The sequence below is a fragment of the Phacochoerus africanus genome, chromosome 6 (genome assembly GCF_016906955.1).
Source record: "Phacochoerus africanus isolate WHEZ1 chromosome 6, ROS_Pafr_v1, whole genome shotgun sequence".
Classification (NCBI taxonomy): Eukaryota; Metazoa; Chordata; class Mammalia; order Artiodactyla; family Suidae; genus Phacochoerus; species Phacochoerus africanus.
In genome coordinates this window covers 22755216-22781142 of record NC_062549.1, presented here as the reverse complement: position 1 = coordinate 22781142, position 25927 = coordinate 22755216, and the positions used below count along the sequence as shown (strand labels likewise).

The window sequence follows — 25927 nt, the reverse complement described above, 5'->3', positions numbered from 1 at the left end:
GTTAAAGGAATGATATTTCCAGGCAAGCCTGCATTTATGCTTTAGGTGTTCATTTTTCTTTTTTTTTTCTTTCTCTGTTTAAATTCCTAAAATCCATCAGACCTCATGAGTTTCAGGCAGACATACTCTGTTAGGAGCTGAAGGAAGATTTGCACATTTCTTCTCTGACATGTGGACAAGCAGACGTGCAATTGCAGAGCTTCAACTGCTCACTGGCTTTCTTTGTCTTCATTCACACATAAACCCTCGCCAATTTCCCACTGAAAATGCCACTGCAGATCCTGAAAAGTTTTTGGAAAGAGGCTCACGGCTTTCAATCTCCTTGACAGAAAGGGAAAACTTATACCCTCTTAGTTAAAAAAAAAAAAAAAAGACAGAAGCAGGGTTCATCATCAGTACAAGCATCATGGAAGCACTTAGAGATAATGGGTTAAGTGTAACTGAATCTGAAACACAGCGATTTGGCAGTCATCTCATTCACAAAATGTTGAGTGGTTGTAGGTGATGCCAAGTTAAACAGGATGATGGACTCAACACAATACATGTTTGCAACACTAATGGGTCGTCAGCTTAAGGCCACCCACTTCCAGGTGGCGGGAAGTAGGGGCAGCTGCCCCATTTCTGGAGAGTCAGAGGGCCTTCCTGCTCCCATGGCCAGATATCCGAGGCCATGAAAAGGAGAAGGAGGGCTTGCTTGTCTGTGGTGTTTCGTGATCCATGAGGGAAGGAGCATTTACCCCTGCACTGGAGAGCTGAAATCTGTGGCCTCTAATTCGCGGGTGATTCTTGGGGTAAGCCAAGGGATAAGTGGATTCTAGAAGTGTCTTCAGTTCTACATAGTCACTAAGAGCTGAGGTCTTAAAGGGTAGAATGTCGGGAGGAATGTTCAGAAGGCAGCCAGCTATTTCAAACCCATTTGACATGTGTGGTGCCTTGGTCCAGAACCCAGATATTTTCTTTTGCCTCTTTCCAAGTTCCTTTCTACCTACTACTTTGTACAGTGTGCTTCTTTGAGACCAGATCTCATCCAGTGTGCTTGGAAGACATTTTTTTCTTTGTCTTTTTAGGGCCATACCCATGGCATATGGAAGTTCCCAGGCTAGGAGGTCGAATCAGAGCAGCAGCTGCCAGCCTATGCTACAGCCATAGCAACTCAGATCAGAGCCACGTCTACAACCTACACCACAGCTCACAGCAACGCCAGATCCCCAACCCATGGCAAGGTGAGGGATCAAACCTGCATCCTCGTGAATACTAGCTGGGTTCATTACCACTGAGCCGTTTTGGGAACTCCCCATTGGAAGACTTTTTGACTCATGATGTCTTCCAGAATGCTAGGGAAGACCCAGGGGCACAGGTAGTAAGTAATGGCCCCGTGGAGAGAGCGTTACTTGAATGTCCTCTAGTATTTAAGTTGAAAAACATCACATTTGTAGAAAGTGACTTTTTTTTTTTTTAATTTTTGTCTTTTTCTAGGGCCGCACCCATGGCATATGGAGGTTCCCAGGCTAGGGGTCTAATCAGAGCTGTAGCTGCCAGCCTACACCAGAGGCACAGCAATGCAGGATCCAAGCTGCATCTGTGACCTACACCACAGCTCATGGCAATGCCAGATCCTTAACCCACTGAGCAAGGCCAGGAATCAAACCCTCAACCTCATGGTTCCTAGTCGGATTCATTAACCACTGAGCCACGTCGGGAACTCCTATAGAAAGTGACTTTTAAAATTGTGTTTCGACTTTGAGTTAAAATGGTGATAAGTTAAAAAGGGTAATAAAATAATTATAGTTAATACCTATTAGTCAATTCTAATTGAGGCACTAATACTAATAGTGAATTTAATGTACCAAGAAAGCTTTTAAGCACATTGCATTTGTTACCTAGTTTAATTTTCACAGAAATCCATGATTTTAGAGGTGAGGAAACTGAGACCCAGAGAGGTAGGTTACCTGTCCAAGGTCACTCAATGGGATGCAGCAAAAGCATACCTTAAGTTCAGGCAATTTGGCTCCAGAGTATGCAGTATTTTCTATTTACAACCTACTATTCATCACTAGGCTATATACATATACAGAAGACCTAGGATGTGTGTGTATGAAACAGTAAGACCAATTTCTTTTTTATTAACCAAATGACCAGGTATTTTGTTAAAAGTTAGAATCTTCTTCTTCAAATTATTCACCTTTAGAAGAAATACACTTAGGATAATGAAGTGTCTTTCTTTAAATTACACCCCTGGCATTGCCATCATAGCTGGTTTAGAAATAACACAAAAAAAATCAGTGCCCATGTTCTAGAGTCTTACTTTATTTCTCACTAGAAACTGTAACGCCCTTCTTAATCACTGGACGATTCATAATTCCAGGCTCCAACTGACTCCTGGCTGTTTCCAAAACCCAAATCCACCTTCAAAAGTCAAAGATTTGTCATCTTAGGGAATATTCCAAAGAATATGCTTGGTCATAGATTCTTAGGGCAGGTCCCAGATATTTTGGGGTGATGGAAACTTCTTTGCAATACCAGAATACCACAGCACAGTGGCTGCTTGGAAGATGAGGGTTGCCACTAGGATGACTAAGTTCAGGTTTCTTTATGAGACAAGTCATTTCTTTAGTTTTTCAGTCATATATTGTCTATCAGTATCCCCCAGGGACTTTATACTCTCACTGGAGAGGAAAGAACAGACATAAAAAAGGAATCAGGGAAAAACATACGGCAAAGGACAGTCAAGGGCCAAACAATATAGCAGAAACAAAAAGTGCTATGGGATTTCATGATGGTGAACAAGAATATGGAAAACAGCCAATAAGTCAGGAAGACTTCCTGGAAGAGGTGACCTGAGCCTTAAATGAAGAGGACATCATTTAAATCATGTGCTAAGAACTATTAACATGGAGGATGGATGGCTGATAAATATTTGATGACTAACTCAATTCCTGACCCTCCCATGTTTGCTGACACATTACGAGACAGGAATGTTTGACTTCCATCTCTAACCAGTGTGAAAACTACGTTAAGTTTCTCTTCACTGAAATAGGAAAAGCAGAATACAAAGTCAGATAATTTTAAGAAAGAGGGAAAATGAAGCACTTAGAAAGTGATTAGGGAAACTTCTGTGTACTTGCTATTTAGAATGTGAACCACACAAAGGAGAGGCAGGACTTAACAAGCATTTTTTACAATCTGTGTTGTGCTTGAAAGTATTTGGTAGAGCTGTTACCCTAAAAGGTGCTGTGGGAGGCCAAAGACAATTCTTTCAACGCCTAATACTAAAAACAGTTATGCTCAAGGATGAAAGTAAATTCTTCCTTCCAGGGACAGACCTTGTTCAGATCCTACAAGTTAATTCATAGCAACAATGGCATAGTTTTGTTAACCATTAATTTCTAAGTTGACATCAACATAAAAATTCAGAGAAATCTTTTGCAATGATCCAGTCATGCCCCAGCAGATTGAATACCAGTGACCAAATTGCCCTCATGTAAACATGAAGTTGGTCAAACAGTCTGAAAAATTAACTGACCAAGTTTTGAGGATCTTTCAGTTTCTTTTTATTTCTTCAGGGATGCCTTTCCATATATTATCATATTTGGTTATAAAATACAATGGGACTATTTGATTAGAAAGTGTTTCTCTCCTACTCTTTCTTTCCTCCCTCCCACCATTTCCTTCTCTTTCTTTCTCACTTTCTTCTTTTCTCTCTCTTCCTCCTTCCCTCTCTCCCTCTCTTTTTTCCTCCTTCCTTCCTGTCACGACACCTCTAAGACATAAATGATAAATGATCACTAATAAGAATATGATGTAAAATGAATTCACTGGCACACAAACAAACGTCACCCTGATACAGTTCTACTGGCTGGACCAAGTTGAAAGCAATCTCAAGATTCGTAAATAACCATTCAATAGGGTGAGTTGCCATGAGGTGACCACAAGAAGGGTGGATGAAAGTAGTGTTTAAAGAAACACTCTGTCAGCATGGCATCTTTTGCACTGCTGACACACAAGAGCACATGCATCAGCTCAAAATAAAACAGCCCAGTACAAAAAAACCTCCAAAAGAAGAAGAATTTTAAGGAATTCGCCTATTCCTTACTAGCCTAATTGGCCATATGATAGACTAAGAGTCTAATATGGCTATAATTGTAACCAAAAAACTGTTCATTAAGTTCTTACTTTGCATAGGGTGAGTGATGAGAGGATACAAAGGCAGCAGAAACATCCTTCAAGTTTCTCGTAATAGAGTTGGACGAAGTCATGCTTAACATGAGACTAGCTAATATACAACAGTTAACATGTTCACTGGACTAAACGTAGGATGAGGGTATACTTGGGGACAACATAACCATAAAAGAAAAAGCCTTCTGTTAGCATTTTGCCAAGAATATATTATTTTATCCATCTAATCCCATTGGAGGTACCAACATCCTACTTCCTACTGTCACAGAAGGGAATCCAATGTGTGCGTGTGTGTGTTGTGTGCATGTGTCTTCCGAGGGAGTCACACAGGAGACCCACACCTCCTACAGATCCTGAACTACAACCACTGCTGTATGCAAAGACATACGTGATGTCAGTCAAAGACGGTCCTCCCAGAGTTGGGAAAACTAGGCAAGGGTCACTCATTAAATGTCATCCTTGAGTAGGCATAACACAGACCTAAGGAGGAAGAAGCAATTTGTGTCAAGTGTTTTTTGAGCACCAATTTTGCTTTCAGAAACCAGACCAACACTATTAACAAAAATGCATCTTGTTAGTGTTATGGGGTGAAAAAAATCTCCCTGCAGTTTTGGGGATAAATGTGTGGATATAGTAGATATTTTCTTTCCTCTAAACCTTTCTGCCTACCCTTAGCTCAGGCATTTTAAAGACTTCCAAAAGCTGATTGTTTCTCCTCTCTAGTTATTCCCAGGCAGCTTTATCTCCTCTGGCATAGACATCAAGAGTGTGGGAGTTCCCATCGAGGCTCAGTGGTTAATGAATCCGACCAGGAACCATGAGGTTTCGGGTTCAATCCCTGGCCTTGCTCAGTGGGTTAAGGATCCGGGGTTGCCATGAGCTGTGCTGTAGGTCACAGATGTGCATAGGCTGTTGGCTACAGCTCTGATTGGACCCCTAGCCTGGGAACCTTCAGATGGCGTGGATGTGGCCCTACAAAAGCCAAAAAAAAAAAAAAAAAGACAGAAAAAAGAAATTAAGAGTGTGGAATTAACAGTTCCACCTGCTTCACACTGATGTCCTTTAGCGAGCCTCTCTCATGCCTTCCCCTAGAGAGGCTTGTCCAAGATCATCTCAAACTGCTGTCACCTCCCTGTCAACCCTTGCTGCACTCTGAAGCCAGAGCAGAAACAGTGCAATATCCATGGGCGACAGGCAGGAAACGTGGATCTTGAATTCGAGTTAGACATGTGGGTACTCCTTGGATCACTAATGCAGCTCCCTTTTCTCAGAGATAGACCCCACCCCGCCCTCTGGCCAACAGTGGAAACACAGGTGCCTAGAAGCTGGGTTATTTCAACATATTAACCTAGGATGTGGACCATCACTTAGACCAGGACTGGGAGTGTCAGAGAGGCCAAAATGCTGAGAGATTCAGATAGAACACCTGCCATGTCCCCGCCTCTTACTCCTGTAGTAACTACCTAGGGAAATTGTGAATAGTTAGCAAAATGGAAATGCTCCAAGTTTAAAAATTGAGAAAGAGATTGAGAATATTAGGGTGGGCATTTTGGAAATTCTAATACTGTCACTGCCACAAAGAAATGTTTGAGAGAGTGCAGATCCCTATGAGGGACAAAAGTAGATATCTGAAGGCGGCAATAAGTTAATCAGGGTGATGGATGACATGAAGAGATAATTCTAACCCAGAGACCTCTGGCCAAAGACGTGACCAGTATCTAGTCTAAATTATAAAGAGCCTGCATATTATTCATAATTCACTAAACATTTTCTATATGTCTAGAAATAGACAGTTAATAGCTAGCAAATGGAGATCATACACTATGTATAAATTGGATTGATGGTCATCTTGCATATAACCTCCTGATATTGTTTCATTTCTTCTCAATTGTTCTTTTGGTCATATTAAACTGCAAGTTAAAAACATCTTAGTACACCCACCCAACACTTGCTGTTTCTCTCCTAAAGGGAACCCTGATTGAGTTGAGTAGACAAACATACCCTGGATACTTTAACTGTGTTTGGTTATTGTGGATATTCTGTAAGTACTGGTTCAGTAAGATAAATAAGTCATGTGCTATTGGAGTTCAGAGGAGATGCAAAAGCTGTACATGTTGAGAGTTGAGAAATTAATTGTTCCCTAGTAGACCCAGAAATTTTCCAGAAGGTAGTGATGGCATTTCACCTGAGCCATGCAGGAGAGGTAACATTTGGACATGCAAAAAAGAAAAAAAAAGTTTTGAGCAGTGGTCTTGTGGAAACAAAGGTGCAGAACTAGAGTTGTGAATAAATGAGGTCAGGGGATTGATCAGTAAGTGGCAGGAATAAGGGGAAATGAAACGGAAAAAGTTAGGCTGAAAAGAAGGCGAAAGTACCTTGATTTTAATTTGTCAGCAATGAGGACTTACTGAAGACTTCTAAGTAGATAAGGAACAAGATCACTGTCGTGATTCAGCAAAATTTATATGGACGCAAAGAATGCTGTCCTAGAGAAAATAAATCATAACTTCTCCTGGCATCTGGAAATCCAAGTTCAATTCTCATACATACATGGTATGGAAACATGCCTTTGCCATGTTTTCATATGTGAGTACAAACCAAATATAAATGACCAATATGTGTGTGTGCATGTATGTGCTCAAAATAACTAATCACTTGTCTCAGTGTCACTGTCACACTTAAACATACACGTGTACATACACACACCTCTATTGGGAAAAATTATATTTATTTACATAAGTGTCTACTATATACCAAACGCTATTCTAGAAGCTGAAGACAAAGATGAATAAATTCCCTGCCTTTTAAATCTACCATCTATCTGGAGAAAGACAAACAAATGTAATAGCATGGGAAGAGAGCTCTATAGTCGTGTAAACACAGTACAATGAAAACATATAGAAGGTGAATAATAAATACTTCTCTGGGGCAATGAATCTGGGGCCTTTTAGTAACTAGAGTCCTATTATCTTAATTCTTAATCTAGAACTTACAGAAGAATACTCTCCTGAAGAGTCCAGTGAAAATGCCCCACACGTAGGAAGGTTGCAAAGCCTAGAAGACATGTATTTTCTCTTACTGTTATTCATTGTGGCTACTATTTCAGGGACATAGATTTACACTGAACCCCTTATTTGCTGTAGGTCAATGCTTCAGTGTTTTCCTAAGTTCACAGTGGGAAGCAGGTAAAAGAGCCAGACTGACGAGCTTGAAAGAGTGAGTGCAGGTTCTATGATTTAAACAAAGCTTTTACCGGAGGCATCACCGAAGTGAGGATGTGTGATCCTAAAGGTATTGACACAAATGGATGCATATGTAGTGGAAGGATATATGTAGTTGAATTAGTGAAACCTCTTTTCAATAAGTTGTATCTTCAACTTTAGAGAGAAAAGGACAAAATAACATCAAATTCTCCTTTCCTGCTTTCTTTCAGCTTCATTCCTTTCATGGAACAGAAAGCGCAGATGAAGGTACGTGCGGTTAGAGGTGGGGGAGGGTTCATGGAAAGCAGGGGCAGGAGTGGGGGGCTATCTTCTAGAATCTAGGTACATGGCGATTACAGGAAACCTGCTCTGACCAGAACGCTTCTCTGGGGGTGGGGGTACTGTACAGTCAAACAGCAAAAAACAAACAAACAAAAAATACAAAGGCAAGTGCAATCTGTAGAAGCAAAAAGATCAGTGGAATTCGGGGCTATTTTGAAATTAGTTCATTAAGAAATCCAACAAACATTCTGCTTCTAATTACCAAGTAGATGAAAAGACGTTTCGATTCACTGTCAAGCATGAGAGCCTCAAAAGCAGAAAAGACATCCACTTAGATGACATTTCCTCACATAATTTTGGACTAGCACCAGCACCATATTTACTTCTTCAGCTTTCTTTTATATTTGCTGGCTCATGGGGTTTTTCTCAGCAAAACAGTTTTGTTATGCTTGCTTTTCTTACAGAGCTATCCAGGTCATGTCTCCAACAGATGAATAAGATTTGTGAATCAGTTATATTGTAGCACTATTTATATTGCCAAAGTACAAAGGTCTGCAAATCATGGAGGAGAGACTATTAAATTAGTGGCATGGAATAAAGCACTAATGTGTTAATGCAGGAACTATACTGTCAGTGCAGATTTAAACTTGCTTAATATTTTTGAAAACACATGGGATATGATCTTCCTATAATATTGTTCAAAATATATTTTTTTTTTTTGCTGAGGTTTTATTTGTAAACTTCGATTCCTTTCCACTACGATCAAGTATTTTCAAACATCTTCTCTTGGGCTGTGGTTGATTTACAGCAATAGGTAATGTACAAACAATCTGTATTGTTATAAAAACTCCTTATAAAAAGTTAAATTATGACCCTTTTAATCTCACAACTTGTATTGCAAATATAAACACTGGGCAAATTTAGCCAATGAGCCTAAACCTTCTAACTTAGCTTTCTCTTACTATACACCACTTACTTTTGACATGATAATCCATGCTATACTTTAAAGTTAAAGTGCTCAAATATATTATTAATCTGAATACTGCGTCATCCCGAATAAGCCTTTAGTCTAAGCCTCGAAGAGCATGGTTCTAAACAGGAATCCTCATGTTAGTGGCATTAGTGTGAGCAGCAAAGGCTTTTTTTCTTTCCTTTCTCTTTGTTTTTTTTCTAATATTAACACTCATCATACCTGCTGATCCTCGAGCAAGAACAAATCCCTAGGTGAGGAGACATCAGAGAGGACAACCCAGAAATCCATATAGAGTAAATTTCACTTTATAATTCTCTGTTCAGATGGCACAGCACACATGCCAGGGTGTAAAAGTCTAAGGGGAATGGCTGATGTTTTTTAGAGGCAAGCTAGAAGGCAGCTATTTATTTTCAAGGATGTACTCTTTAAGGAGGCTGTCATGGATAATAAGAGCCCTTGGAGTGCAGTGATGCCATCAGACTAACTCAATGGAAGAGGAAAAGAAAGTGAAGCCAAGAAAAGAAAGGAAGAGAAGAGAGAAAAGACGAGGAGAGGAGGGAAGAAAAGAAAAGAAACTTGGGAGAATAAGAAGGAATCCCAGGGTTCTGCTCCAGGGAGTAAAGCAGAGCATGGGAGGGGCAGGAACCTCAAGTCCCCTTTCCAGAAACCCCCACCTCTCCCAGTGCTGGGTCAGTGAACTGAGAACATGGCTTGCTTAGAAACTGTGTTTCTATTTTTCTTAAGCAATGTTAAGTCTCTGTCAGCCCAGTAGATTAAGAATGTTGGAGTTCAGATACACAGAGAAATCCAAGGAGAAATTCCCCTTGACAAGCTTGGCTCAGTAAATTTTATGAAATAAGAGAACTCCATGTCACAGGATTATGGGAGATAAAGCCAGGATAGACTGTATGATAGTTTCGATTTCAGGTAGATAATCAGCAACCCGTTTTAGAAAGAGTGCCGTGTATCTGGTCAGTATCTCCAGGAATGACATTTAAGGAGTACCTTATTTCATGTTCACCGCTGAGCTTTTCTAATTTATATGTAACCAACTTGATTTCCCTAAAACCATAAAGCATATATGCCGACCATCAGACCCAGGTCAATTTACTCTAGTTTGGAACTGTCCTGTCTGTTGAGATCCCAGGGGGAAAGCGGCTATAGAGGTTTGAATTGATCTTCCTCTGTGGGAAAATTCTAAGATATATATGTTTCGTGGAACTCAAGTTCTGCGGAAAGTTATTAGATGTCATGTGTTTAAGTTATTTTGGAAGGACTTAGGTTAATTACTGACAAGCAAGCTTTCTACTATGGGACCTCTCAGAACCTTTTATGGTCATTTCTATTTTCTCAGCTGGGGATAGAGGATGGAGTCTTTTTCTTTTTCTTTTTCTTTCTTTCTTTCTTTCTTTCTTTCTTTCTTTCTTTCTTTCTTTCTTTCTTTCTTTCTTTCTTTCTTTCTTTCTTTCTTTCTTTCTCTTTCTTTCCTTTATTTCTTCTCTCTCTCTCTGTCTCTGTCTCTGTCTCTCTCTCTCTCTTGCAAATAGAAGTTCCCAGCTTAGGGGTCGAGTCAGAGCTGCAGCTGCTGACATACACCACAGCCACAGCAACACAGGATCTGAGCCACATCTTCGACCTGCACCAGGGCTCACAGCAATACCAGATCCTTAACCCACTGAGCAGGGCCAGGGATCAAACCTGCATCCTCATGGATGCAAGTCAGACTTGTTTCCACTGAGCCACTACAGGAACTCCCTGGGGTATTTTTAAAAATGTGCTTGTTTGTTTCCCCCTCATGGAGCATCATGTTTTCCACCCAGATAAACTGTAGAGCACCATTTCGGGTGGCTCCATGATGATGTTTCTCCTTTGATACCTAGCCATGGAAATCGGTGAGAAATGCACAAATTGTGCCAATCTTCTAGAAGCGCGAGGTCTGAAGGAATTGTCTCCCATGAGGAAAATATTCCGGGTTGTCCTAGGTGATCGTCATAACCACACGTAGCGACTGAACACTTGACAGTTGTCAGTGTGGTTGAGGAACGAAATTTAAAATTTTAAGTAAATGAAAATATATTTACTTTTAATTCATTTAAATTTAAAGCGTCATGTGTGCCCTGTGGCTGCTGGACAGCATAGGTCTAGAATCTAACAGGTAACAGCCAGAGGGCGTGGTCAGCAGTACATATACATGTTTCCATGGGTCCCTGACCCTCCCAGTGATCCGGGGACCACCAAATTGGGAAGTGGACTTTTGAGTTGACACAGGTATGGAAAGTCAAACTTTTCAACCATGGAGTTATTTTCCCATCCAATGGTGCTCTAAGTTGTCTCTCTTTTTTTTTTTTTTTTTTAGCAGATCCTAACACGGACATTTGATCCTGCCTGGTCTCCCTCTTCTTTTCCAGATGTTTTGGTACACCAGTTACAGGGACTAACAGACACTTAAACCTTTCCATTCAAATCCTGAGCCAGGGACAGCCCGGGTCTACCTCGTCTTTTACTATGAAGACTCCACTCGAGACAGACATGCTTCTGTGGCTGAGCTCCACGCGTTCTCCACATACCTGGCCCATTCACCAGATACAGCCCTTTCAATATTTTTGCAGCATTCTTCTGTCCCTGAGGCTTCGTACCTCTTGGCCCCACTACCTCTTCCTGCTCAAGCCTGGGATCACACCAATTCTACTGGCTGGCACCAGATTAAGCTGTTTCTTGCAATCAAAGGAAAGGAAAACTTGAACTCTTTGGAGAACTTTTCCCAGTAAAAGAGGACAACACTTCTGTTCCATTTATAAGGAGAAAAAAAGGCAGTAGGGGCGGTGTTCCACTTTGGTTCCAAGCCCTCCTGTAAATGCGGAAGGTATAAGGAAGAAGATTTTCAAGGAGACTATTTTCCGTTCTCAGCTCAGGCTGTGGTCAAACAGCTTAGTAGCCTCACAACTGTTCTTTCTCCTGTTGGCTGATCGGGTTCCAGGACATTGCAAAAGATTTATTTACAATCACCCAAAGAGCCAGAATAGCCTCACCTTCATCTAGGAAATAATAGCTGTTTTGTGCTATTTCTTTCAACAACAGTGATTCATTATGTAGCACTAGGCCTTCCCTGATACTTGTAACTGTCAGGCAGATTTCCTATGGCTTGTTCTCACACAATAGGCCTATTTTGTCAAACCGAACCTGGAGATGTATAATTATCTGCATGTGTAGATATGAGTGTACCGGCTTACACATATAGAAGGACGCACATGTGTTTATTAACACGTGCTTCTAGAATGAGGTCATTCTAAAATGGTCCTTGTGGCCACTGTAGGAGGAGTGCTCACCTGACCTAAGGATCCTCTTCCTTGGTCATCTGCAGACAGCGCTCAAAGGGACTGATGGCTTCTAGTTGACACATAACAATTTATTCCTCAGCAGGGCATGGAGGTAAGTTGCACAGCCCTATGGCTAGAGGAGACAGAGATATCTGGGATTTCCGTTGGGATTTCCAAATTTCTGATATCTAGGTTAACCAAGGGAATTTTTTTTTTCCCATACAACCCTTATTGTGAAAATGTTAATAAATTTTCATAGGAGGCTTGTCATATCAGTTGTGAGAACTTGTCCCATGCTCTCTCCTCTGTATGTCCCTTTCTTCTACATCTAAATATGCATCCTATGAATTGTAGGAAGGGGGGCAGCAAGCCTCCCCCACATATTCAGGGCTTTATAGATGTCTCTTAACTCATTATGGGAGTAAGTGTTAGAATTGGTATTTTTTCAGTTGTTTTATTTTAGAATTTGCTTCATTTAACTTGCATACAATGAAGTAGACCACCGTCTTGATTCCACAACCCTCTTTTGAGCAAAAATAGGAAAAGCAATATGATATAAAACAACAATGTAAGGCACTGATCTCCTCATCATCATTTATCAAGAAATTCTCTTCCAAGTTCAATAGCATTGAGAACTGTGTCCAGACACTCATGTTGCAACAGAACAAAGGGTGGGGAAAAAAATGTAATTGTAATGTATACATGTAAGGATAACTTGATCCCCTTGCTATACAGTGGCAAAATTAAATAAATAAATAAATAAATAAATAAATAAAAGAAATGCAATGCATATCTTATAAAATTTAACATTCAATAAAAATAAAAAATAAATTATTGTACCAGAAAATAGAAACATAAAATTTAAAATAAATTCCAATTTTTCATAATTTATGTTAAAAAAATGACTTTTTGGAAGCAAAGCAACAAATCTGCTTTTAAGCAAAAGCCTGTTAGAAAATTCCAAATCACTTCTAAACCACTTGCTTTATTCTGATTTGGTTTAAACTGTACACGGTGCTCAAAGCTGACAACCAAATTTCTAATGACTTATAGTTTCCCAGTGGTGCTTCAAAACTCTTAAAACCATTTAGCAAATGGGAAATCTAGCTTGAAAAGACATTTTGTGGCCTGGATAACAATACATTACTAGTTGAAAATAGTGGTTTGTCTAGAATAATTATCTAAATGAGGTCAGGTATAAATTAAAAGTTGGGGCCAGTATAGATGCAACAAATAAAAAGGGAACCAGATAATTTCTTTAATGAACTTGAAACTCAAGATTAGGAAAGACTTGTGTTTTCAGAAGAAAAAAAATCAGCTTTATAGAATAATCTATCCCTATTTTATTCCTTCTTGAAAGTCATCCAAAAGCTAAGCTGCTATCAGTAAGAAAGACACATATATATTTCAAGATCTTTGCATTTTTGCTTATAATTCATGCATTCATTCATTTGTTCAAGCTGATGGACTACAGCGACTGTAGTTACCCAGAAGCATATTATATATATATAAAAAAAACCTTAATAATTAGCTTGATTGGAAACTCAGTGAGTCAAGGGTGTACAGCACAGCCAGAAGAATTAATGCAATCACAGGTTACATCAATGATAACGTCACGAAGGAAAAGTACGTAAAATTTGCTGCACAGATTAGGTCAGACCTGGAAAATTGAGCTTATTTCTTTGTGACACATTTTCAGAAGGATGCTGACAAACTGATTATACTGAAAGAGAGTAACCAGAATATTGGGAGACATGAAAATCATGACATATGCCAATCTGAGTTTTACCACACAGAAAAAAAATGATTCAGTGGTGGGGATTTGTGTTTATCTGACTGTGTAAGTGTCTTCAAATATTTTAAAGGTTTATGTATGTAAAAACATTGTGCTTATGGAGGGTAGAACTTGTATCAAACACGATAAATGCCAGAGAGTCAAATGTCCTTGGATCATAAGAATTTTCTACCAGCACCTAGAACAAGGAACAATGAACTGTCATTTTCCTTAATGAATTTTCAGGGAAACTGTACATGAATCCCCTATGAACTGCAATTACAAATGAACCCTCAGATGGGACAAGTGATTGGTCTAGCTGTCTGGAGAGGCTCTTCTTATCTTACCTATTTTCTGAGTATATATTGTACATTCTCTTTAATTTTTTTTAGAAATCACTTTAGCAAACTGGTTGGAGAAAGGTGAGAAAATATGTTTGTAAATGGTTTTGTGACTGACATTGTGAACTCAGAAATTGATAAGACCTCTGAAAGTTCAGTGACCAAAATTTAAATGATATGTGATCACTGCTTAAGCAAACAGAGAAATTATGCAGAAGAAAATGCATTTCACTTATTTCTACATTCATTGCTCAGAGAAAGAAATCAATGGGAGGAAGGTAGAGAGACACTGAGAAGCCCTTCATCAGTCACTTTCATTTCAGATGAGCCATGGGGTATCATCAGCGGTCTGGGGATTTAGAGATAGATTGAAAAATGTGTATCAATTTGCAAGGAGCCTTTAAGCTGCAATAGCTTTCAATATAGCCTGGGTCAGAGGCAGTCCAGTAAAGGGAGTTGCCATCTTTCAGTTGACTTTGAGGCCCTGGGCCCTGTTCTCTTCCCCCCTGTCATCATCACCCATGCCTGCTGCAGCAGGAATATCATGAATGGCTTCCTGTCTGAGTCAGGGCTTCGCTGAGTTCAAGGTTGCTATGTTTCAGGAGCCATGAGTCTGCACCTGTTTTCTTGACTGGACATCTTGCTTTCATTCACTGCATGCCTCCTCTTCACTTTTTAAAATAGCTGTATTGAGGTATAACTGATATATGAGAACTGGCATATACCTAATGAGTGCAATTTGTGAGGGATTTGGAACCATACCTGTCTCTGACTGGTTGCCCGCCTTTTCATTCTCTGCTCTCTGACAGCCTTGGGATGTTGTGTTTTTTCCTACTTTGGGGCAGCTTAACTTTTCACTTGGACTTCCTCAGCTTCTTTCTCTCCATTTTTAGTCTTAGCGGAGTCCTCTCCACCTTTGGCTGTGCCCTAGTTTCCCTAATCCATTGCTATTCTAGGCTTGATTGTAGCTTTTCTGGAAACAATCAGATCCTGGTTGTGTATGTGTGTGTGTGTGTGTGTGTGTGTGTGTGTGTGTGTGTGTGTGTGTGTGTGTGTGTGTTTAGGGCCTCACCCACAGCAAATGGAGGTTCGTGGGGTAGGGGTCAAATCGGAGCTGTAGCCACTGGCCTATGCCACAGTCACTGCAACTCAGGATCTGAGCTGTGTCTGAGACCTATACCACAGCTCAAGGCAATGCCGGATCCATAAGCCACTGAGTAAGGCCAGGGATCAAACCTGCCTCCTCATGGATACTAGTCAGATTCGTTTCCATGGAGCCACAACAGGAACTCCTATTTGTTTGTTTTTAAAGTAAACAGCATCTCAATCAAATGCACCATCATCTCCTAGTACCTGGAATGGTTAAAGCTCATCTCTGATGAGAACTTACTATGAAGGTGTGCATTAGGATTTCAGGAAAATACACACTGATTTATTCGATAGATATTTCACGAATGGACAGCATGCTGAGCTCTATATTAATTAGGAAGAAAAGCCTGTTGGATAAGGAGATCTCTCTCTTCTTAAGAAGCATCTCACCTGGGCTCATTATAGCATGCTACATTTCCATCCATCCAATTTACCAAAATTCCTGTGATATTACATTGCTTTCCCTCTACTTACACTATAATAGTTTTCTTTTTTCTGTTAAACAGAACCGAGATGTCTGCCACTTCTTCTCAGGTTTTGAAGAATGCCTCCCCTCTGACCTTCCCAGTCACTCCTGAAAATTCGTTCCAGGTTAAGAAAAGCATCTTAAACTCAAATTTAAATATGGGGGTGTGCAGGTGGTAAATCACACACAAAAGCATTTGACAAAGCAATTTATCACTTAATTTTTAAAGACATATATATTTCAAGTGAATTTAATTTGCATACTTCTGACTCATTTCCATTCCATTATCAGAAGCTCTTTTTAAAGAGTTGCTACACTTTTCATTTTCAAAGGCTGCCATTTGTGTCATCCATGACTTCCTAACCTTTGCTTTCTGGAACTTGACTATTAGAAAATTCTTCCTTTGTCTAACCTCAGTGCATCTAAGCTGAGATGGAACATTCAGCCATCTTCTGGAATTGAAAGCAAGGGGAGAAAGGCAAATCCAACTGGGTTTCTCATCTGTATGGAAAGCTACACTATTGCCTTTGCCCTTTGGTTCCAGGATTTTCATTAAAATTCTTGCATCATTTCAACACCATCTCTGAGTATTTCACATTTATCAAATTGTGCAAATAAAAACTATCCTCGATGCTGGGTTGGTTAGATGTGGTGGGCTGTCTAATGGCCACATTGAGGGATTCCTTCTACATCATTTTATTTATTTATTTATTTATTTGATTCTTTCTTTTCTTTTCTTTTTTTTTTTTTTCCTGGCCTACAGCATAGCTACAGCAACTCGGGATCTGAGCCTCGTCTGCAACCTACACCACAGCTCACATCAACACCGGATCCTTAACCAGCTGAGCGAGGCCAGGGATCGAACCCGAGTCTTCATGGAAATAGTCAGATTCAATACTGCTGAGCCATGATGGGAACTCCCTTCTACATTATTTTATAACAAGTCTATTGATTCATCCCAACATCATGCTCTTACTAATGAACAGTCTTGCTGACTTGGATTTTGGAGAGTCTGCTAAAACTCATGTCTTATTGCACTTTACATAAACAATGTCCATGTTGAAATAGTTAAGTGTCATACGCTACATCTAATTCCAAGGCAGCATTTTAAAACAATTGAACTGAGTTCTTAAAGGACGGATATCATGCTGTAGTGAGTGATCCCAGTGCCCAGTATGAGAAAGTATTCATTTGATTGTTTTACCTGAGGTGATAGACAAATACTAGCATGTGTTAACTTCATTGAATGCTTCATGTGTTAGGTATTGTGCTAAGCTCTGCACATGGACTATCTCACTTAATGCTTCCCAAACCTCCATGACAGAATTATCTTCAGTTTGCCAATGGAAAAACCAAGGTGCAAGGATTGTTGCTAAAGGAATTTGATATACACACACACACACACACACACACACACACACATATATATAAATGTGAGTATATATACACATAAGTATGCATATATGTGTGTATATGTACATATGTGTGTGTGCACATTTAAAGAGAAGTCAACCTTGGGTTCTGGGAAAAATAGTGACCAAGAATCAGGAGCTCATCACTGAGTTAAGGATTCGGCGTTGCCGTAAGCTGTGGTGTAGGTTGCAGACACAGCTCGGATTTGGTGTTGCTGTGGCTGTGGCATAGGCCAGCAGCTACAGATACGACCCCTGGGCAGGGAATCTCCATATGCTGTGGGTGAGGCCCTAAAATAAAATTTAAAAAGAAAAAAAAAAAGAATCAGGAGCTTGCGAATTTCATTTCTTCTCTGTCTCTTTAACAACAAAATACCCTTAAGTAAATCACCTTGCTGCCTCCTGCCTCAGTCTTCATCAGCAAACTAAGTGTTGAACCATAAAAGAAAAAGCCTTTGGCCTATAGCCTTTCATGATTGTTGGTTCCATGAAAGAGCACACAGCTGAAGGTGTTTGGAGGCAGGCAGGGCTCTGGGTTGGGTGCTGAGCCATGATAGGACAAAATACAGAGCTGGGGTCTGTTCTTCCTGTTGGTCTTAATGCTGGGTATGGCTTGTCAGCTGCTGCTTATTTTCCCTGCTCAATCTTTTCTTATCAGAGGCAGAAGGCATAAAGGATGCCATCTGGGATTGCTTGTTTAGATACAGCATGGTGTTAACAAGTTTTTCTCTCTTCTTACTCTTTCTTGTTTATTGCTGGTTGCAAGGAGCAGAGATACACATGTCCACATGCAGATGTTGCCCAGGCTCTGTTCTTCATCATGAACTTGGGGGCCAAAGGGAAGTGGGAGGCACAAGCTGTGCATAAGCTAGAGGGAAGGCAAGTAGCCCTGGGGCCAGAAGTGGGCATCAAATTCTGCAGCATCTAGAAGAGCTCTGAGATTATGTTATTTTAAACTGAGAAAGAAAAGGTAGGAGATTTTATTGACATCTTCTCTGGGAGTAACAATAACAGCATATTCCTTGGAATCTGAAGATTGATAAAAATATGACACTTTTTAACCTTGTTAAAAAAAGTTTGTGTTTATAATACAGCACAATATTAAGAGCCTGGGTATTAGAGTCATACAGGATTTGAAGCCAAGTTCCTCCACTTGAGAAATAGTAGTGAGTGCTGTGATGGCTCCATCGAGAATCCCTTTACCAGCCTTTGTGCCCACTGCACCTGCTGTGAATACTGGCTGCCAGCTGTGGTCACAATCACCCCATGCGTTGGAGACTTGCCCTTTGCCAAAATGCAAAAACTTCCTGAGAGCCAATGGCCTGCTGTCAGCCTGGCTCAGAAGACCTTTTCTTCCTGCAAGGTGGGACCAAATCCCTGGTGTGCCCTGTACTTCAGAGCTCTGTGTGGGATCAGAGTGACTGACAGTGGGCTCCAGCTGAGGCCCCAGTCTTCTCCTAAATAAATGACTACCTCCAGCTCTGCTTTTAGGGAGACTGATCTGTGACATCGGATGAATGTATGAAGTAACAGCAACTCTGCTTCTGGTCTCTCATCTGCTAAAAGAGATGGCTACTTTCACTGACCTTATAATTTTGTCGTAGATATGAAATGTTTGCAAAGTGCTTAGCACAGCACCTGGCACAAGATCCGGCTATATTATTAGGTACACTATTTACTCAGTACTTGCAGTGCAGACTGGGGACTATGATAAAGTGATGGCTTCCCAAACATTTGGAAACACCAGAAAGAAGAGGTTCACTTCCCCTACAGTAGAATGTGCTTAATTAGTATTTAAACATTTTAGCTCCTAATCAGATTAAAAACGAACAAACAAACAAACAGTCTGAACCAATCACAGGAAAGATCTTCAGCTCCCACTGCCCAGCCTTGTGCCACAACATGCAGCATCTGTGGGTTGTGTGTTGCTCTGTGCGCCTCCTGGCTGCTGGCAGTCGTCTGCATTTGTGCAATGGAAAACAGTGCTCTTCTCAGACAGGAAGAAAATGTATATATACACATATATGTCTCCATACTGCTAGTGTCTAAATTAAGAAGTGTAAAAGCCAATTCGTGTAAGCCAGCAGGCAAAACCAACAGCAGTGCTGGCTGCAAAAAGAGCAGACTTCCCAGACACAGCGCCTTCAGCAATGCCTCCCCCATTGGGCTTGTGGGTCTTTTCCAAACTGAACATGGGAAACTGCACCCACCTTGGGGCAGGTGTTCCTTCAGAACAGAATCCACTGAGTGTGGATCAAAGAAATCAGGGGAGATTTAACATGTTGCTAGGGCAGCTGAAGAACCACAACCTGGAAAACAGCACGGAGTGTGCAATCAAGAGACATGTAAATGGGGGTCCTGGCGCCGGGCAGAAAACCTCCTCTGCACTTTGTGGCATCAACAAATCCCACCCCCAATTGACCATCTGCTGTTGATATCTTACCTGGGGCCCTTACCTTCTGGGCAAGATGAATTCATCCATTTATTCATTTATCCAATTAACACATCCCCCTTCCCCCAAATATTCCAGACACTCTGTGGGGTACTCGGGATGAACCTTTGGCTCATCAGAGTTGAAGAACAGAACTGGTAGTTCCCAACCTGCTCCTGTCCCCCAAAGATGAGTTTGTACCCTCTCCTCTTCTCCTCCAGGGGGTTTTACAGACCTCTTTGGGGACAGTTAGTGCATCAGCTTCCTAAGGACAGGCAAGCTGTTTGATTCTGTGGCCTCCCAGCATGGTGCTCAGCCCACAGTAAGCACTCAGCCGACACCTGGCCAAATTGATTTACCAATCTATCCACCATTTCTGGAGGAAGTCACATAGACACATATTATAACCAGCTCAAATAGATTCATTCTGTTTTTTTCTCTCTGCCTCAACTTCAGCACAGCCAGTACAGCAATGCTGGCTTTGAAGAGAGTCTGTCTTAGTTTCCTAGGGCCAATGTAACAGCTTAGCACAAACTGGCTGGCTCAAAACAACAGAAATGTACTCCCTCACCATTCTGGTGGCCAGAAATCTGAAAATCAAGATGTTGGCAAGGTTGGTTTCTCCTGGAGGCTCTGAGGAGAGTCTCCTCTGGCCTCTCTCTTTGCTTCTGGAAGCTGCTGGCATTCCTTGGCCTATAGTTGCCTAATTCAATCTCTGCCTCAGTCTCTGCAAGGCCTTCCCTTCTGTGTATCCTCTGCCCTTTCCTTCTCTCATAGGAATATGTGTTATTTGATATAAGGCCCAGTCTAACTCAGGATGAGCTTATCTTAAACATTCTTCATAATTATATCTGCAAAGACCCTTTGCATATATAGAAGGTCATAGTCATAGGTTGTAGGTAACTCTCTTGAAAAGCCACGGTCCAACTCAGTACAGCATCCTAAAATATCCAAGGAAATTCCTGCCTATAAGCCACACAGCAAATATCCAGAATTAGGCAAGGACTACACTGGGGTCAAATGGGATATGGAATAAATGAGTCACATAAGCCATGTGAATAAGAACTGAAGTCCAGCCAATTGATCCTCCCCTTCTCACCTGGGGCTACAACCCATCCAGTTTGTTCACCAGATCATCCAGCCTTTCATTCTCATGTTCACTGCTTATGGCTTTCTTATTTCAATGGCCAGGCAGTGGGCATTTGAGAAGATGTCAGGTGATGCTTTCAGTTACTCTTTCAATTAAAGGAATTCCTAATTCTACTAATTCTTTGCTCCTCCCTCACACTGTTCTCTGACATTCTGTTCACATCCTCCTTTTCATACCATTTTCCTATTGAAGCTATTTATAATCATTCAGTGAGATGTGTCTTTTATTCATCAGACTGGAGGTAGTGAGTGAGACAGAAGCTCAGGGTTAAGACAACAGAATGATCAAGTTTGCTCATTGTGGAGTTTGTATTCTTGGAAAGGGCATCATCCATTTATTCATTTATCCAATTAACACATCCCCCTTCCCCCAAATATTCCAGACACTCTGTGGGGTACTCGGGATGAACCTTTGGCTCATCAGAGTTGAAGAACAGAACTGGTAGTTCCCAACCTGCTCCTGTCCCCCAAAGATGAGTTTGTACCCTCTCCTCTTCTCCTCCAGGGGGTTTTGCAGACCTCTTTGGGGACAGTTAGTGTATCTGTAAGCAGAAACGAGACCTCCCTCTTTGCTCTCTCTCTCTCTGTTCGTTTGAAGCACTCACCAGAAGGCCTATTGAGGAAATACTAGTTTCTTCTCATGTGGAAACAGAGTTTCCCAAAAAAGCCCCTGTGAGAAAGAAAATATTCACTCCTCTTCTCCTTTTCTCAAACAATGCCCTTCCCAAGAATACAACCTCCACAATGAAAACAATGTCTGAGAAATCCCTCTAAGTTTCTTCTGAGGATCCAGCTTTCCTAAGCTGTGCTGGATCTGGGAGGAAAATTATCCTTCTTGAATCAAACCTATCTGCTTATCTCTCCAGTAGTTACAGACAGGCAAAGCAACAACAACAACAATAAGATAAAACCGCAAATACAAGCCTTCAACCTGGGTGGAGGCTCTCTTCTTTTGCTATCAGTTTGACATGTTTCCTGAGAGCTGAAGCGACCAGAAAAAAATCATTGGCAAAATTCTGAAGACCAAGTTTTTTTTTTTTTTTTTTTCCAGAGGATAGCTGTCACCACTTGCTCAGGGTTTTATCACCTTAGAAACTCTGCCAGGATCGGACACACCCAGGCCCAAGCTGATGAGCTGTGTGTGCCTTCTTGCTTGTCATGAGCAAACTTGATCATTCTGGTGTCTTAACCCTAAGTTTCTGTCTCACTCGCTACTTCCAGTCTGGTGGATAAAAGACACAAACTTGATTTTCTTCTCTGTTCATCCAGACTGATCATTGCATCATCCCAGCATTGCCTCTTCACATGAGATATTAAGGAGAAAGTACCTTGGTCTTTGCTTTGAAAGGCTAATTGAATCCAATCCTGTTCCTCTCTTCCTTTTTTCCCCAAGCCCACCTTTGCTCTTTCAGTCCAGTTGCATTTTGCGTCTTATATTCCAGATGTCTATATATTTCTATCTTTGAGCTGAGCAACATCCTCTAGCAAAGGTTTCACAACATAAACCTGAGATTGCGGTTTAAGACCTATCTTATCTGAGCATCGAATTTCTCCTGACACAACTGTCCAGAGCCAAGGAGAGTGGCATAATGGAATATTTCATAAGTAAATCCTCCCCACACCGTGTTATTTTCCTTGGTAATATGGATTCAACGTTGATTCTGAGATGATCAGTTCAGACAGTAACCCCCCTCCTGTTAGAAGGACATCACAGGAAAAAGCAAAAAGCAAGGGAAAAAAAAAAGTTTCTACACAGAGGGATTCTATTTCTCTACATCAGTGTGTTTGATCACAAACAGAATCTGGAAGGGCCAGTTAGTACACATTTCCTCAGGGCACCTGAGAGTCAGAGGAGAGATCGTTTATTTTCCTGGTTTTCCCTAATCTTTCTGCCGCCTGTTTTCATTAGACACCAAGGTCATTAAACATTATGTAGCCCAAGCAGATTTGAGACTCACAGAGATGGGCATCCAGAAAGATCTTCCAGAAATGGGTTTTGAGCCCTTTGACAAACTCTGGGCAATCATAAAGTCCTGCTGCTTTTCCTCTCTTCCCTCCCCCTCAGTAATCTCTCCCCTTTACGCCCTCTCTCTTACAGCGAGTTCCCTGTTTTTAGCTGAGTCACAGCAGCTGGCTGGCACCTCCAGGGTCATACTGTACGTAACACAGAATCCTCTCTGTTGGCTACCATGGTGCTTCAAAAGAGGGGCTGTGGCAGCCGCTGCAAAGCATCCTGGGTCCTCCAGCCGAGCCTGCCTTTGAAGCCCTGAAGCAAGCAGCTGGCAGGAGCCTGGGGCAGCTCAGGGATCCAAAGTCCCTGGCTAACATGGCTTCACTGAATCCCAGGGCGCCTGCTGCTGCCGAGATGCTGCTCTGAACGAAGCAAGCCCTTAAGAAATTCAGAACAAAATCCAGGCGGACAGAAGCAGAGTCAGATGGCCTCGCAAAGCCAATGGCTGCCAGGAAAGAGTCCTAAACCTGCCAGAGCCTTGGCAAGAGGCCTTGAGCCCTGCCAGCGGGTGAATAGTGGGATGAGAGGATGGGTCACATTCTCCTTTTCCAGTCAACTGGATTGTGCCTGGGCACAGAAGAGCACATATGGAAGCAGGAAGCCGCAATACATCACTCTCTCTCCTGAAAATAAATGCTGGCCTGTTTAAGTAAAAATATACCCTAACCAGGTGCAACAGTACAGATTTTCTTGGTTAAAAACACACTCTTCTGGCTTTCAGACACTTAAAACTGGACGGTTCCTCACTTCTCAAAAAGCTGTTGGGAGGCTGAATATTTTACACACTACAGATCTGACAGCCCTCAGGTTGATTTATTTGTTCTTTTTTCCCCCACTCCTTTCCATATTATTGATTCCTATCTGATTCTTGCTCTAAGAAACAATTTTCTTTTACAAATAATTTATAAACCAGACATTATACTCATGATGATGCTGATGGTGGCTAAGGCATACTTGTGTTCTTTCTGCAGCCTGGTGGAATGACATGTGTACACTCTTAACTTTTCTTACATGCATTTTGTTTTGTTTTGTTTTTTTGTCTTTTTGTCCTTTTAGGGCCACACCTTGGGCATATGGAAATTCCCAGGCCAGGAGTCTGATTGGAGCTGTAGCCACCGGCCTACGCCAGAGCCACAGCAACGCGGGATCTGAGCTGCCTCTGCGACCTACACCACAGCTTATGGCAACATCAGATCCTTAACCCACTGAGCGAGGCCAGGGACAGAACCCTCAACCTCATGGTTCCTAGTAGGATTCATTTCTGCTGTGCCACGACGGGAACTCTTGTTTTGTTTTTTTTCCCACATATTCCCTAGTTTCAACATAAACGTCAATGAAGAAGTAATTGATCCTAAATGGTAAATTTTAAAATCATTAAGAAGCCCTGCATCACATTCAGGGCATGACTTGTATGGAAAGTTAAAATGGTTTATACAAATGCTAGCAGTAGAGGAATTTAAAAAGATAAAATGAGATGAGGGTAGCAGATGCTTTTTGCAGCTTTATGAAGACATTAATATAAACTTCTAAAGCCAGATTATTTACTATCATAACCATGTAATATATGGACACAAATTAAAGCAAATACTAAACACACAGAAATGAAGCCCATCATCTCAAAATATTTACATTTTTTCAATTAAAGAGGCTCAATGAAATATGAGACAGGCTATTGCACCTCAAAAGACATAGTTTTTAACTAGGATGGTTTTCTGCAGCTGTCAATGCCAAGGAAAGCCAAAGTTAGGCAAAAGTATCATTTAGAAGATGGAGAATAGCAAAGAAAAAAGTGACATCTGAAATGAACCCCTGAGGAGTTGTTAGTAATTGCTTTTCTGAGACGTTAACACCTACAACATGTGACAGAACAGGTTCATCTTGGATTCAGTGTGTTAAAATGTTTCTATCCCTCGTTGAGCCATTTTTAATAAACAAAATAAATTATAATTGATTTGCTAGAAGCCAGGTGATTCATCAGTGCAACAGGTGTAAATATTTTAGAGAATGTGACCAGCCTGTACTTATTTTAAAGTTCTGATTATTTTTCATTCTTTATAACAAAACCTACATAATTTTTTCAGTCAGAAACTTGACAGTTTAAAGGCAGGATTGAAATGAGGAAAAAATACCCCATAATTCTCCTTCAAAGAACAGCACCTATTGAGAAACAAAATGGAAAAGTACATACAGAGAAATAAATAAATATATGCTAGATCAACAACTGTGACATGATCCACAATGAAAGCAGATGACTTAGAAAACAATAGTTGTTGATGGAAGGAGACAAAGTGGAATGAACTCTCTGACTATGAGGCACGGAATTGCTTAACCTGAGATTATCATCTAGGAGAGAAATCAAAATTACCAGTCGAGAAATGTCAGAAGAGCAAAAATGATCAAGAACTCTTACTAGAGGGTTAGGTACAGCCTAGTTGCTCAATGAAAGTTTTCCTGTTTAAAGACAGGTCTGCTTCTGACATTTGCAGACCCTGGAACAAGAGTACAGATTGTGGCCCATTGCCTACAGACCTAAATATTCAAAAGTTTTAAGAAATGGCTAAAATAAAATATGTTTTATCCACATCCCTTGACAAATATACCTCTCAGCATCCAGTTGGAATTAGGATTCTCGGAAGCCTTGGAGACTGGGGCCTGACATGAAACACTGGACCCTGGCCAATGCCCCTGGCTCCTCCATCCTCATCCTAGGCACTCTCTCTTCTCATCCTTATCGTCCTCCCACACCATGCGGGTCTTGTGCCTGTGCACACAGATACTCCCGTCTGGAAGTCCAACAGCTAAACAGACTACTGGCCTTGAAGCATTCACACTACGGTACGGTCCACCCTTGGAAAGACGGAGACAGGGAAGAGACCTACTCGATGACCGTGTGGGGTAGGGAGTTGCACCCAGAGGGTGGTCCAGAAATAGGAGACATGCCCTCCAGGAGACATGTCCTTTTTGGTCCACAGTGTAGGAAGAGGTGCAACTGGACTTGGAGTCTAGGCGAGACGTCTGTCTGACCTCATCCACAAACTTCTAGTTACAAAATATTTTTATTTTCTTATTTAATGTTTAGGGCTGCACCTGCAGCATATAGAGGTTCCCAGGCTAGGGGCTGAATTGGAGCTCTAGCTGCCAGCCTATGCCACAGCCACAGTAACACAAGATCTGAGCCGCAGCTTCGACCTATATCCCAGCTCACAGCAACGCCAGATCCTTAACCCACTGAGAAAGGACAGG

At 41.2% G+C, this 25927-nt stretch overlaps 1 long non-coding RNA gene across 2 annotated transcripts; it reads left to right on the top strand.

The window, feature by feature from the left end:
• Positions 1-585: 585 nt before the first annotated feature.
• LOC125129090 (uncharacterized) lies at positions 586-12621 on the top strand. 2 transcript variants are annotated; one of them, XR_007135415.1, is made up of 3 exons: positions 586-791; positions 7610-7646; positions 10994-12621. It is a non-coding gene; the product is annotated as an uncharacterized LOC125129090 (long non-coding RNA). The 2 variants fall into 2 exon arrangements; XR_007135414.1 differs by having other exon boundaries at positions 10991-12621.
• The last annotated feature ends 13306 nt before the right edge of the window (positions 12622-25927 follow it).